Source organism: Manihot esculenta, chromosome 12, assembly GCF_001659605.2.
Source record: "Manihot esculenta cultivar AM560-2 chromosome 12, M.esculenta_v8, whole genome shotgun sequence".
Lineage (NCBI taxonomy): Eukaryota > Viridiplantae > Streptophyta > Magnoliopsida > Malpighiales > Euphorbiaceae > Manihot > Manihot esculenta.
In genome coordinates this window covers 5,726,267-5,738,360 of record NC_035172.2, presented here as the reverse complement: position 1 = coordinate 5,738,360, position 12,094 = coordinate 5,726,267, and positions in this window count along the sequence as shown.

Here is a 12,094-nt window from a genome sequence, read left to right as displayed (position 1 = left end):
TGGGAGTGGTTCGGAGTGCCCATAGAGTGCTATGAGTTCTTCTGCCCAATTCTCCTTTGCGCCATCCAGCCGTTTCTTTAATCCTTGAAGGATAGCTCTATTAGTGACTTCCGTTTGGCCATTAGTCTGAGGATGAGCCACGGAGGAGAACTTATGCCATATGCCCATGTTCGTCGTAAAGGCTCTGAAAGTGCTGCAGTCAAATTGTCAGCCGTTGTCTGAGATAAGTACTCTTGGTATGCCAAATCTGCAGATGATATGTCCCCATACGAAATCTATCATCTTGCGAGCTGTGATTGTGGCTATTGCTTCTGCCTCTGGCCATTTCGAGAAATATTCCACAGCCACCACTACGAATTTCCTTTGCCCCGTAGTCTTGGGGAAAGGTCCCAGGATGTCAATTCCCCATTGTGAGAAAGGCCATGGACTGGATATGCTTGCTTAAGGAGTGGCAGGGGTCCTGATGGCATTAGCAAATCTCTGACATACATCACACCTCCGGACAAACTCTTCTGCTTCTTTTTTAACAGTGGGCCAGTAGTATCCTTGCCTGAATATTTTGTTAGCTAATGTCCCTGCTCCCTCGTGAGCCCCACATAGGCCTCTATGTATTTCCTCCATTACCTTTGCAGCTTCTTCCGGACTCACACACCGGAGCCATGGGCTGGACTTCCCTTTTCTGTATAAAGTTCCCCTTATTACTTGGTAATTGGCAACTCGAGCTGCTATCTTTTTGGCTTCAACTTTATCTTCGGGGAGTTCGCCCTTTTCCAAGTATCTCAGGTATGGAGTCATCCAAGTTGGGCTCTGCTCCACCTGCAGTACTGTGTTTGTCTTCTTGAAAGCAGGTGTGCTGACATGTTGTATGTATACTTCATCAGGGAGCTGCTCTAACTCTTCTTTGGTCAGTCGACTAAGCAGGTCTGCCTCCTCATTTTCATCTCGAGATATCCTCTGAAATCTGGTAATAACTCCTCGGCTCGTGAGGTCGGCTTCCACAGTTTTTACTTTATCGAGATAACTCTGCATGATGGGATCTCTGGCCTGATATACTCCCGTCACCTGGTTGATCACCAGCTGAGAGTCACTATTCACCTCGAGGTCGGTTACCCCTATTTTCAAAGCTACCAACATTCCGTTCACCAAGGCTTCATATTCGGCCACATTATTAGAAGCTTTGAATTCTAGTCGTAAGGCATAACATACTTTAAAGCCCTCCGGCCCCTTAAGTATTATCCCAGCGCCACTGCCCTCAAAGCCTGATGCTCCGTCTACATATAGCTTCCAGCTGGACTCTTGGGAAAGCTCTCCCTCTCCTTCTTTTCTTGGTATCTCCGAGGATGATCCTTCCTTCTCCTCGTTGAATGAGCATTCTGCTATGAAGTCAACCAGCGCTTGAGATTTTATAGCTGTCCGAGGTCGGTACTCCAGACAGTAAGGGCTGATTTCCACGGACCATGCTAACATCCGTCCTGAAGTTTCCGGCCTACGTAGGATCTTCTTTAAGGGTTGGTCCGTCATCACAACTCCTTGGTGGCCTTCCAGATAAACTTTGAATTTTCGGACTGCTAACAACAAGGCATACGCCAATTTTTCAATGTTCGAGTATCTGACCTCAGTGTCTCTGAGTACCTAGCTGACGTAGAAAATAGGTTTCTGCTCCCCTTCTTCCACTCTTACTAGTACTGCGCTGACTGCTTGCTCTGAGGCTGCCAAGTATATCAGGAGTTCTTCCCCTTTTATGGGGCTGCTGAGCACGTGAGGCGAGCTGAGGTATTCCTTAAGCTCTGTGAAGGCTTTTTGGCAGTCTTCTGTCCATTCAAAATTCGGAACCTTCCTCAATTTTTTGAAGAATGGCAAACACTTTTCTGCCGACCTTGACATAAATCGGTGAAGCGCCACTACTCTCCCGGTTAATCTCTGGACGTCCTTTACACAGGTCGGCTCTGGCATATTCAATATGGCTTCCACCTTCTCCGGATTGGGCTCAATGCCTTTTCCACTCACCATGTATCCCAAGAACTTTCCTCCTCTGATGAAGAAAGCACACTTTGCTGGATTCAATTTCATCCTGTATTGATCTAACACCCCAAATATCTCCCTTAAATCTGTTATGTGTTGTTGAAAAGTTAAACTTTTAACCACCATGTCATCCACATACACTTCTACATTCCTGCCGATCTGGTTCTTAAAGATTTTATTCATTAATCGTTGGTAAGTTGCCCCGGCGTTTCTTAATCCGAAGGGCATAGCTCTATAGCAGTAAGTCCCATCTTCAGTTATAAATGAGGTCTTCTCCTCATCTGTCTTTTCCATTGGGATTTGGTGGTAACCAGACATAGCATCCAAAGAAGACATGTAATCAAAACCGGCCGTTGAGTCGACCATCTTATTAATATCGGGGAGGGGGTAACAATCTTTAGGGCAGGCCTTATTCAGGTCGGTAAAATCTATACACATCCTGTATTTGCCATTGGCTTTTTTAACTAACACAGGATTTGCCAACCACTGTGGGTACATAACCTCCCTAATAAAGCCTGCCTCTTCTAGCTTCTGCACTTCTTCCTGGGTAGCCTGCTGCTTCTCTCTTCCCACTACTCTCTTCTTTTGCTTTACTGGTCTGGCCTCGGGGAGGACATTCAATCGGTGTGTCATCACTTTGGGGTCAATTCCCGGCATGTCTGAGGGCTTCCATGCGAAGGTCGGCGCGTGACCTCGGATCAGGGTCATGACTTCACCTTTTTGTTCTTTGGTGAGGCTGGCATTAAAACTGAAGACCTTGCTTGCATCTGCTTCTGATAAGGGGAAAGTCTCCATGTAACGCCCCGGAAATCCGGACCGCTACCGGCGCTAGGATCCAGATCGGCATAAGGCCGCCGGGACCCGTAGCAAGCCTAACATATACCTGTAAACCTGCTTAATCCCATACATGATCAACCATCATACATAAAAATTAAAACTTTTCTTTTATACATGTGATCAATCACCAACTCAACCTGTGTATACTCTGAACATATACATAAATAAAGTCCCTCTGTGGGATCTCATCAAAGCCTCGAAGGGCTATACATCATGTGTTGAGTTAGTTTTGCATAAACATCATATCATAAGATCATGTACATAAAAAGGGATTAGCAATACACTATGGTCAAGCACAATTCTAACCTCAAAATCTCATTACATAACATACTGAAACTCTTACATTTCATCATAATACAACTGTCATGTCCACAATCTAACTATTACATACATATGACTTTTCTCTTCTTTTCTTCTCTATCAATCCCGTACCTGCAAACCTGGGGGTTAGGGGAGAGGGGTGAGCTAGATGCCCAGTGAGTAGAACTATATAAAAAAAAAATATTTAAAACATGCTATAATGGAATGCATCATTGCACAAACATTTCACATCATGGACGGACCGACCCAAAAATCCCTCAGCTCCATGCCCGGCCCTATTATGGGCACCACAGGACTTCGTATTGCCCGGCCCTATTATGGGCACCACAGGACTTCGTATATCGGAGCTATTGCCCGGCCCTATTATGGGCACCACAGGACTTCGTACACAGGACTAGTGAGTCGTGCAATGTCCCTCCTCATCAACCACAATATAATAATGCAATGTAGCATATTCGTGATTCTAATGCAAACATCCTATATTATAGTCATGATGCATGAAACATGATAAAATATTCACTTTATTAATTTAAAAGGTTAAGTATAGTTCCACTCACCTCTGGCTGACTCTGTCAAACTCTCAGCAGCTGGCTCACTGCTGGGGTCCTTGGTTCCTCGGGTCCGAACCTACACAGGTGGACTCCAATGAGGGACCAACATAAATAAACATAACTCTAATGTATCCCCCAAAAACCCCCTAAAACATCCTGAAAACATCACAGAAAATATGCATGAAATGGCTGAACAGGGCACCTTCGGCGGCACCTTCGGCGGCCGAAAGTCCTGGACAGAGACGAAACTCAGCTAGGTTCGGCGGCACCTTCGGCGGCCGAAAGTGCCAGACAGAGACGAAAGTCTCTTTTCGGGGGCAACTTCGGCAGCCGAAAGGCCTGCCTCCCCAGCCATGTTCGGCGGCCGAAAGTACCTTCGGCTGCCGAACCTGGTTTCTGCCAAAGGGCAGAAACTTGGCTCCCTTTGCACATTTCGCCTCCAAATCTATAAATCATGCATATTTTTCAACCAAAGCATGCATACAAGTTCCTAGGGGCCTCAAACATGCATATACCCCATCTACAACACTTCATTCATACACAATCAAGCTACATTGTTCATCAAAGCATCAAAACCATAAACTCATCAACAAACCTAAACATGCATCTCTACCCCATAGATCTTGCATAAAACTTGTTTAAAACATAATGTAAGCTAGAGATCGACTCTTACCTCTTGAAGATCGAGAGTGGAGGCGATCTAACTTGGAGTTGGGAGAGATTGAGCTCCTTGGGTCTCCAAGTTCAAAACTTGCTCAAAACTCGTTTCAAAAGCTTAAAAACTTCAAAGCAAGATGAAGACTTGTTAAAATCATGAAAGATCTAAAGGAAACACTCAAGATCGAGGGAGGAGCGGCGGAGACTCACCTTGGCCGACAATGGGAGAGAAAAAGCTCGCCCGTGCGGACCAAGGGGACCCTTTTATAGTGGCTGGCCAGGCCACGTTCGGGGGCCGAATGTGCCTCCGTATCCATGCAATGTTCGACGGCCGAACATAAGGTTCGGCGGCCGAACCTGCACTTCCCTCACTTAGACTTTCGGGGGCCTAACGTGCCTCCCAAAGTCCATGCATGTTCGGCGGCCGAAAGTGAGTTTCGGCGGCCGAACCTGGGTTTTTCCTTAAAGAATTTTCATGCAAAAACTTATTTAAAATCATACTTAAAACATTAAAATACATGAAAACATTTTATAAAAACATGCTTTTACCCTTCTAGAGGTTTCCGACACCCAAATTCCACCGGACGGTAGGAATTCCGATACCGGAGTCTAGCCGGGTATTACATTCTTCCCCCCTTAAGAACATTCGTCCCCGAATGTTCCTCAACTAGTACATGCATAGTAAAACAACATAACATACATATAAAACACATAGAGACTAACCTTAAAAGAGATGGGGATATTGCTGGAGCATGGACTCCCGTGTCTCCCAAGTACATTCTTCCATATTGTGGTGGTTCCAAAGGACTTTCACCATCGGGATTTCCTTGTTCCTTAGCTTTTTGATCTGAGTGTCAAGAATCCGCACTGGTTGTTCAACATAAGTGAGATCCTCTTGGATCTCCACATCAGGCTCACTAAGAACCTTGCCCGGATCTGACACGAACTTCCTCAACATGGAAACATGGAAAACCGGATGGATTCTCTCCATAGAAGCAGGCAAGTCCAGCTTGTACGATACGTTCCCAACTTTTTGCAAGACCTCAAAGGGTCCGATGTACCGCGGAGCTAGCTTACCCTTCTTTCCGAACCGAACCACCCCTTTCATTGGGGACACCTTGAGCAATACTAGATCCCCCTCCTGAAACTCTACCTGTCTCCTGCGGATGTCTGCATAACTCTTCTGCCTGCTTGTAGCAGTCTTGATTCTTTCTCTGATCATGGGTACCACTCTGCTGGTGATCTCTACAAGCTCAGGCCCTGCTAAGGACCTCTCTCCAACCTCTTCCCAGCAAACAGGTGACCTGCACTTCCTCCCATACAAAGCTTCATATGGAGCCATCCCGATGCTAGCATGATAGCTGTTATTGTAGGCGAACTCTACCAAGGGTAGATGTTGCCTCCAAGAACCGCCAAAATCTAGCACACACATCCTGAGCATATCCTCTATTGTCTGGATGGTCCTCTCTGATTGTCCATCAGTCTGGGGATGGAAGGCAGTACTGAAATCCACCCTGGTACCCATAGCATTCTGCAGACTCCGCCAAAACCTGGAGGTGAACTGGGGCCCTCTATCTGACACTATAGAAACTGGGACCCCATGCAGCCTGACAACTTCATCCACATAAACCTGCGCTAACTTATCCACAGAGTAGTTGCTCCTAACAGGGAGGAAGTGAGCAGATTTGGTGAGTCTGTCCACAATCACCCATATGGAGTCTAGTCTGTTGGATGTTGCCGGTAACCCCACTACAAAATCCATAGCGATATTCTCCCATTTCCACTCTGGAATCGGCAGTGGGTTAAGCATTCCAGCCGGCTTCTGATGTTCCAGCTTCACCCTCTGACATATTTCGCAGGCTGACACGAACTGTGCCACTTCCCTCTTCATAGCTGGCCACCAATACACTCTCTTCAGATCCTGGTACATCTTGGTGGCTCCAGGGTGAACACTGTACCTTGCATTATGAGCCTCTCTCATAATGTCTCCTTTTAGCCCGATGTCATCTGGTACACATAGTCTATTCCCATAGCGGAGGATCCCCTTACTATCGAACCTGAACTCACTGTTTTTGCCTGACTGAACAGTCCTGGCAATCTTTACTAACTCTGGGTCCTCATGCTGTTTCTGAGCCACCTGCTCCAGAAACACGGGTGTTACTTTCATCTGCGCAATCAAAGCACCTGTACCAGACAACTCCATCAGCAGACCCTCATTGATGAGTTTATAAAATTCCTTCACCACCGGTCTCCTCTCTGCCGTGATATGGGATAGACTGCCAAGTGATTTCCGGCTTAAGGCATCAGCTACTACATTAGCCTTACCCGGATGGTACTGGATCTTGCAATCATAGTCACTCAGCAGTTCCACCCATCTCCTCTGCCTCAAGTTCAGCTCTCTCTGGTTCAAGATGTGCTGCAGGCTCTTATGATCTGTGAAGATCTCACATTTTACCCCATAGAGGTAATGCCTCCACATCTTGAGGGCAAAGATAACTGCTGCCATTTCCAGGTCGTGTGTGGGGTAATTCAACTCATGCCTCTTCAGCTGTCTAGAAGCATAAGCGATCACCTTACCATTCTGCATCAACACACAACCCAGGCCTACTCTGGATGCATCACAGAACACTGTGAAATCCTCATTGCTGGTTGGCAGAGCTAACACTGGTGCTGAAGTCAACCTCTTCTTGAGCTCCTCAAAGCTTTCTTCACATCGATCGGTCCACTCGAATCTCTGATTCTTTCTGGTTAATCTGGTTAAAGGAGCTGCAATCTTAGAGAAGTCCTGAACGAACCTCCTGTAGTAGCCAGCCAAACCCAAGAAGCTTCTGATCTCTGTCACTGAGGTGGGTCTTGGCCAGTTAGTCACAGCCTCTACTTTCTTGGGGTCCACTTCTATCCCATTCTCTGACACTATATGCCCCAAGAATGATATGCTCCTTAACCAGAACTCACACTTGGAGAACTTGGCATACAAGCCATGTTCCCTCAAGGTCTGTAATACAATCCTCAGATGCTGGGCATGCTCCTCTGCATTCCTGGAATACACTAGGATATCATCTATAAAGACAATAACGAAGTGATCCAGGTATGGTCTGAATACTCTGTTCATGAGGTCCATGAATGCTGCAGGGGCGTTAGTTAACCCAAACGGCATTACAAGGAACTCATAGTGCCCATATCTGGTCCTGAAAGCTGTCTTTGGTGTGTCTTCTTCCCTTATCCTCAGCTGATGGTACCCTGATCTCAGATCTATCTTGGAGAAACAACCCGCTCCTGCTAGCTGGTCGAATAGATCATCGATCCTTGGCAATGGGTACTTGTTCTTGGTAGTGACCTTGTTCAACTGCCTGTAGTCGATACAAAGTCTGAGGGATCCATCCTTCTTTCTCACAAAAAGCACTGGAGCACCCCAAGGTGAGGTACTCGGTCGGATGAAGCCCTTGTCTACCAGATCTTGCAACTGTTCTTTCAGTTCCTTCAATTCTGCTGGTGCCATCCTGTAGGGAGGGATAGAGATCGGTCTAGTTCCAGGCATCAATTCAATCTCGAACTCTATCTCCCTAGCAGGTGGTAGTCCTGGAAGCTCTTCTGGAAAGACATCCAGAAATTCTCTGACAACTGGCACTGAGGCTGGCTCCCTGACCTGACTATCTAGCTCTATCACGTGAGCTACATACCCCTGACATCCCTTCCTAAGCAGCCTACGAGCCTGTAGGGCCGATATCAGACCTCTAGGCGTACCCCTCTTGTCTCCTCTGAAGACAACCTCCGACCCGTTCTGATCTCTGAACCTGACTACCTTGTCCCTGCAGTCCAAGGTAGCACCATGGGTAGATAGCCAATCCATCCCTAGAATGACGTCAAAATCTGTCAAATCTAGAACCACAAGGTCGGCGGAGAGGCATCTTCCCTCAACAAACACTGGACAGTACCGGCAGACTGACTCTGCCGCCGTCGGGTCACACTTGGGTCCACTGACCCATAGGGGACACTCTAACCCAGAGACCATCAACCCTAGCCTCTCAACTGCCCTCGGAGAAATAAAGGAATGAGATGCACCCGGGTCCATTAATGCATACACATCAGAACACCCAATGATGAGATTACCTGACACCACGGTGTTGGATGTGTTCGCCTCCTGCTGAGTCATTGTGAAGATCCTGGCTGGAGCTGATGGACCTTCACCTCGGGAACCAGAAGAAGAGGCTGCCCCTCTCCCTCTACCTCTGCCACTGCCCTGAGTTGTGGCTGGAGCTGCTGGTTGTGCCACACTACCCGAAGCTGTCGGTTGGGGCTGGCCCATGAAAGGTGCTCTAGGACAATCCCGAGCTATGTGTCCCTCCTGGCCACATCTGAAACATGCATTGGTCCCCCATCGACACGCTCCCTTGTGTGGCCTCCCACACCTTTGGCATTCTGCACCATCTGAGCCTGAACTCGAGCCACCGCCAAATCCTAGACCGGATTTCAGCTTGTTCCAGAACTTGTTCTTCTTGGGCTTCTTAGTGCTACTCCATCTCTTACTACCTGAACTCTGAGTAGAGGGTCCTGGCCCTCCTCTGCCTGGGGTCTTAACCCCTGAAGACTGGGTCACTGACTGCTTCACTGACCCCTCAACTATGGCACTGGCCTCCATTCTTCGAGCCATATCTACCACCGTGTGAAAACTCTCCCTCTCAGCTGATTGAATCAATGAGGAGTACCTGGACTGTAATTTCATGACATATCTCCTGGCCTTCTTCACATCTGTATCTAGAGCTTGCCCTGAGAAGGGTAATAGCTCCAGAAATCTGTCTGTGTACTCCTCTATGCTCATGTCTTCTGTCTGTCTCAGTTGTTCAAACTCAATCATCTTCAACTCTCTGGAACTATCTGGAAATGCCCATCCAGCAAACTCATTGGCAAATTCCTCCCATGTCATACTGTCTAGTCTCGGGTCCACATAGCACTTGAACCATTCCTTTGCCTTTTTGCACTTCAGGGTGAACCCTGCCATCTCAATGGCTCTTCTATCATCTGCCCCTAGCTCATCAGTGATCGTCTTCACTGCTCTCAGGTATTCAAAGGGATCATCCCCTGACTTATATTTAGGAGCATCCAGCTTAAGGTAAGCTGTCATTTTCACCTTACTCCCACTGGCTGAGCTAGGTCTAGGAGGTTGAGTATCTGGGGCTACTGGTTCTGTAGGAGGTGGAGGTGGGGATGCAGCATTCCCCGAGGTGGGGTTTGCTGGGTGAGGATGGAAGGATGAGGGTGGATAGGCTGGGTACTGTGGGTACGGTGGATAGAAAGGTGGATAAGGCATGTGAGTAGGGTAGGGATTAAAGCTGGAGTAATCCGACGTACTTCCCATCGGATACCCGGGACTCTGTGCATAGGGTGGGTAATAGGGTGGAAAACCATACCCCGAGGCCTGAGTGCCTCCTTGTGACTCCCCTGTCCCTTCTTCTGACATGCCAACATCCAGATTCCCATCCCTTCTCTGATCTTCTTCCATAACCTCCCTCACATCTGAAGAACTTCCTCCTCTTTCTGTCCCCCTTCTGCTAGTATCAAAAGACCTTCTAGGGTCCCTTGATACTCTTTCTCTGTTTGTTCTGCATGACATTGCCCTAGGCAATGTGGGAGGACGGGCGCTTGTGCCCTCATCCTCTGGTGGGACTCCTGTCAATCGTGCAGATCGACGAGTTCCTCTCATTCTGTTTCTGAAAAACAGCACATAACTCACAAGCATTAGCATCATATGGTTCATGTGGAGTCACATGAACCTACATCACGTACATGGCAAACATAGCATATCATTTATGCGCATGCATATAGTCATGGCATATCACATCATCATAGCAAGACAGGACTCTACATCCTATCCTAGTGGACATGACCTTTCCTATTGTGCTTGACCCTCTAAAACATCTATGAGCCCGACACTCTAGGTCCGACCATATGAACCTAGGGCTCTGATACCACTCTGTAACGCCCCGGAAATCCGGACCGCTACCGGCGCTAGGATCCAGATCGGCATAAGGCCGCCGGGACCCGTAGCAAGCCTAACATATACCTGTAAACCTGCTTAATCCCATACATGATCAACCATCATACATAAAAATTAAAACTTTTCTTTTATACATGTGATCAATCACCAACTCAACCTGTGTATACTCTGAACATATACATAAATAAAGTCCCTCTGTGGGATCTCATCAAAGCCTCGAAGGGCTATACATCATGTGTTGAGTTAGTTTTGCATAAACATCATATCATAAGATCATGTACATAAAAAGGGATTAGCAATACACTATGGTCAAGCACAATTCTAACCTCAAAATCTCATTACATAACATACTGAAACTCTTACATTTCATCATAATACAACTGTCATGTCCACAATCTAACTATTACATACATATGACTTTTCTCTTCTTTTCTTCTCTATCAATCCCGTACCTGCAAACCTGGGGGTTAGGGGAGAGGGGTGAGCTAGATGCCCAGTGAGTAGAACTATATAAAAAAAAAATATTTAAAACATGCTATAATGGAATGCATCATTGCACAAACATTTCACATCATGGACGGACCGACCCAAAAATCCCTCAGCTCCATGCCCGGCCCTATTATGGGCACCACTGGACTTCGTATTGCCCGGCCCTATTATGGGCACCACAGGACTTCGTATTGCCCGGCCCTATTATGGGCACCACAGGACTTCGTATATCGGAGCTATTGCCCGGCCCTATTATGGGCACCACAGGACTTCGTACACAGGACTAGTGAGTCGTGCAATGTCCCTCCTCATCAACCACAATATAATAATGCAATGTAGCATATTCGTGATTCTAATGCAAACATCCTATATTATAGTCATGATGCATGAAACATGATAAAATATTCACTTTATTAATTTAAAAGGTTAAGTATAGTTCCACTCACCTCTGGCTGACTCTGTCAAACTCTCAGCAGCTGGCTCACTGCTGGGGTCCTTGGTTCCTCGGGTCCGAACCTACACAGGTGGACTCCAATGAGGGACCAACATAAATAAACATAACTCTAATGTATCCCCCAAAAACCCCCTAAAACATCCTGAAAACATCACAGAAAATATGCATGAAATGGCTGAACAGGGCACCTTCGGCGGCACCTTCGGCGGCCGAAAGTCCTGGACAGAGACGAAACTCAGCTAGGTTCGGCGGCACCTTCGGCGGCCGAAAGTGCCAGACAGAGACGAAAGTCTCTTTTCGGGGGCAACTTCGGCAGCCGAAAGGCCTGCCTCCCCAGCCATGTTCGGCGGCCGAAAGTACCTTCGGCTGCCGAACCTGGTTTCTGCCAAAGGGCAGAAACTTGGCTCCCTTTGCACATTTCGCCTCCAAATCTATAAATCATGCATATTTTTCAACCAAAGCATGCATACAAGTTCCTAGGGGCCTCAAACATGCATATACCCCATCTACAACACTTCATTCATACACAATCAAGCTACATTGTTCATCAAAGCATCAAAACCATAAACTCATCAACAAACCTAAACATGCATCTCTACCCCATAGATCTTGCATAAAACTTGTTTAAAACATAATGTAAGCTAGAGATCGACTCTTACCTCTTGAAGATCGAGAGTGGAGGCGATCTAACTTGGAGTTGGGAGAGATTGAGCTCCTTGGGTCTCCAAGTTCAAAACTTGCTCAAAACTCGTTTCAAAAGCTTAAAAA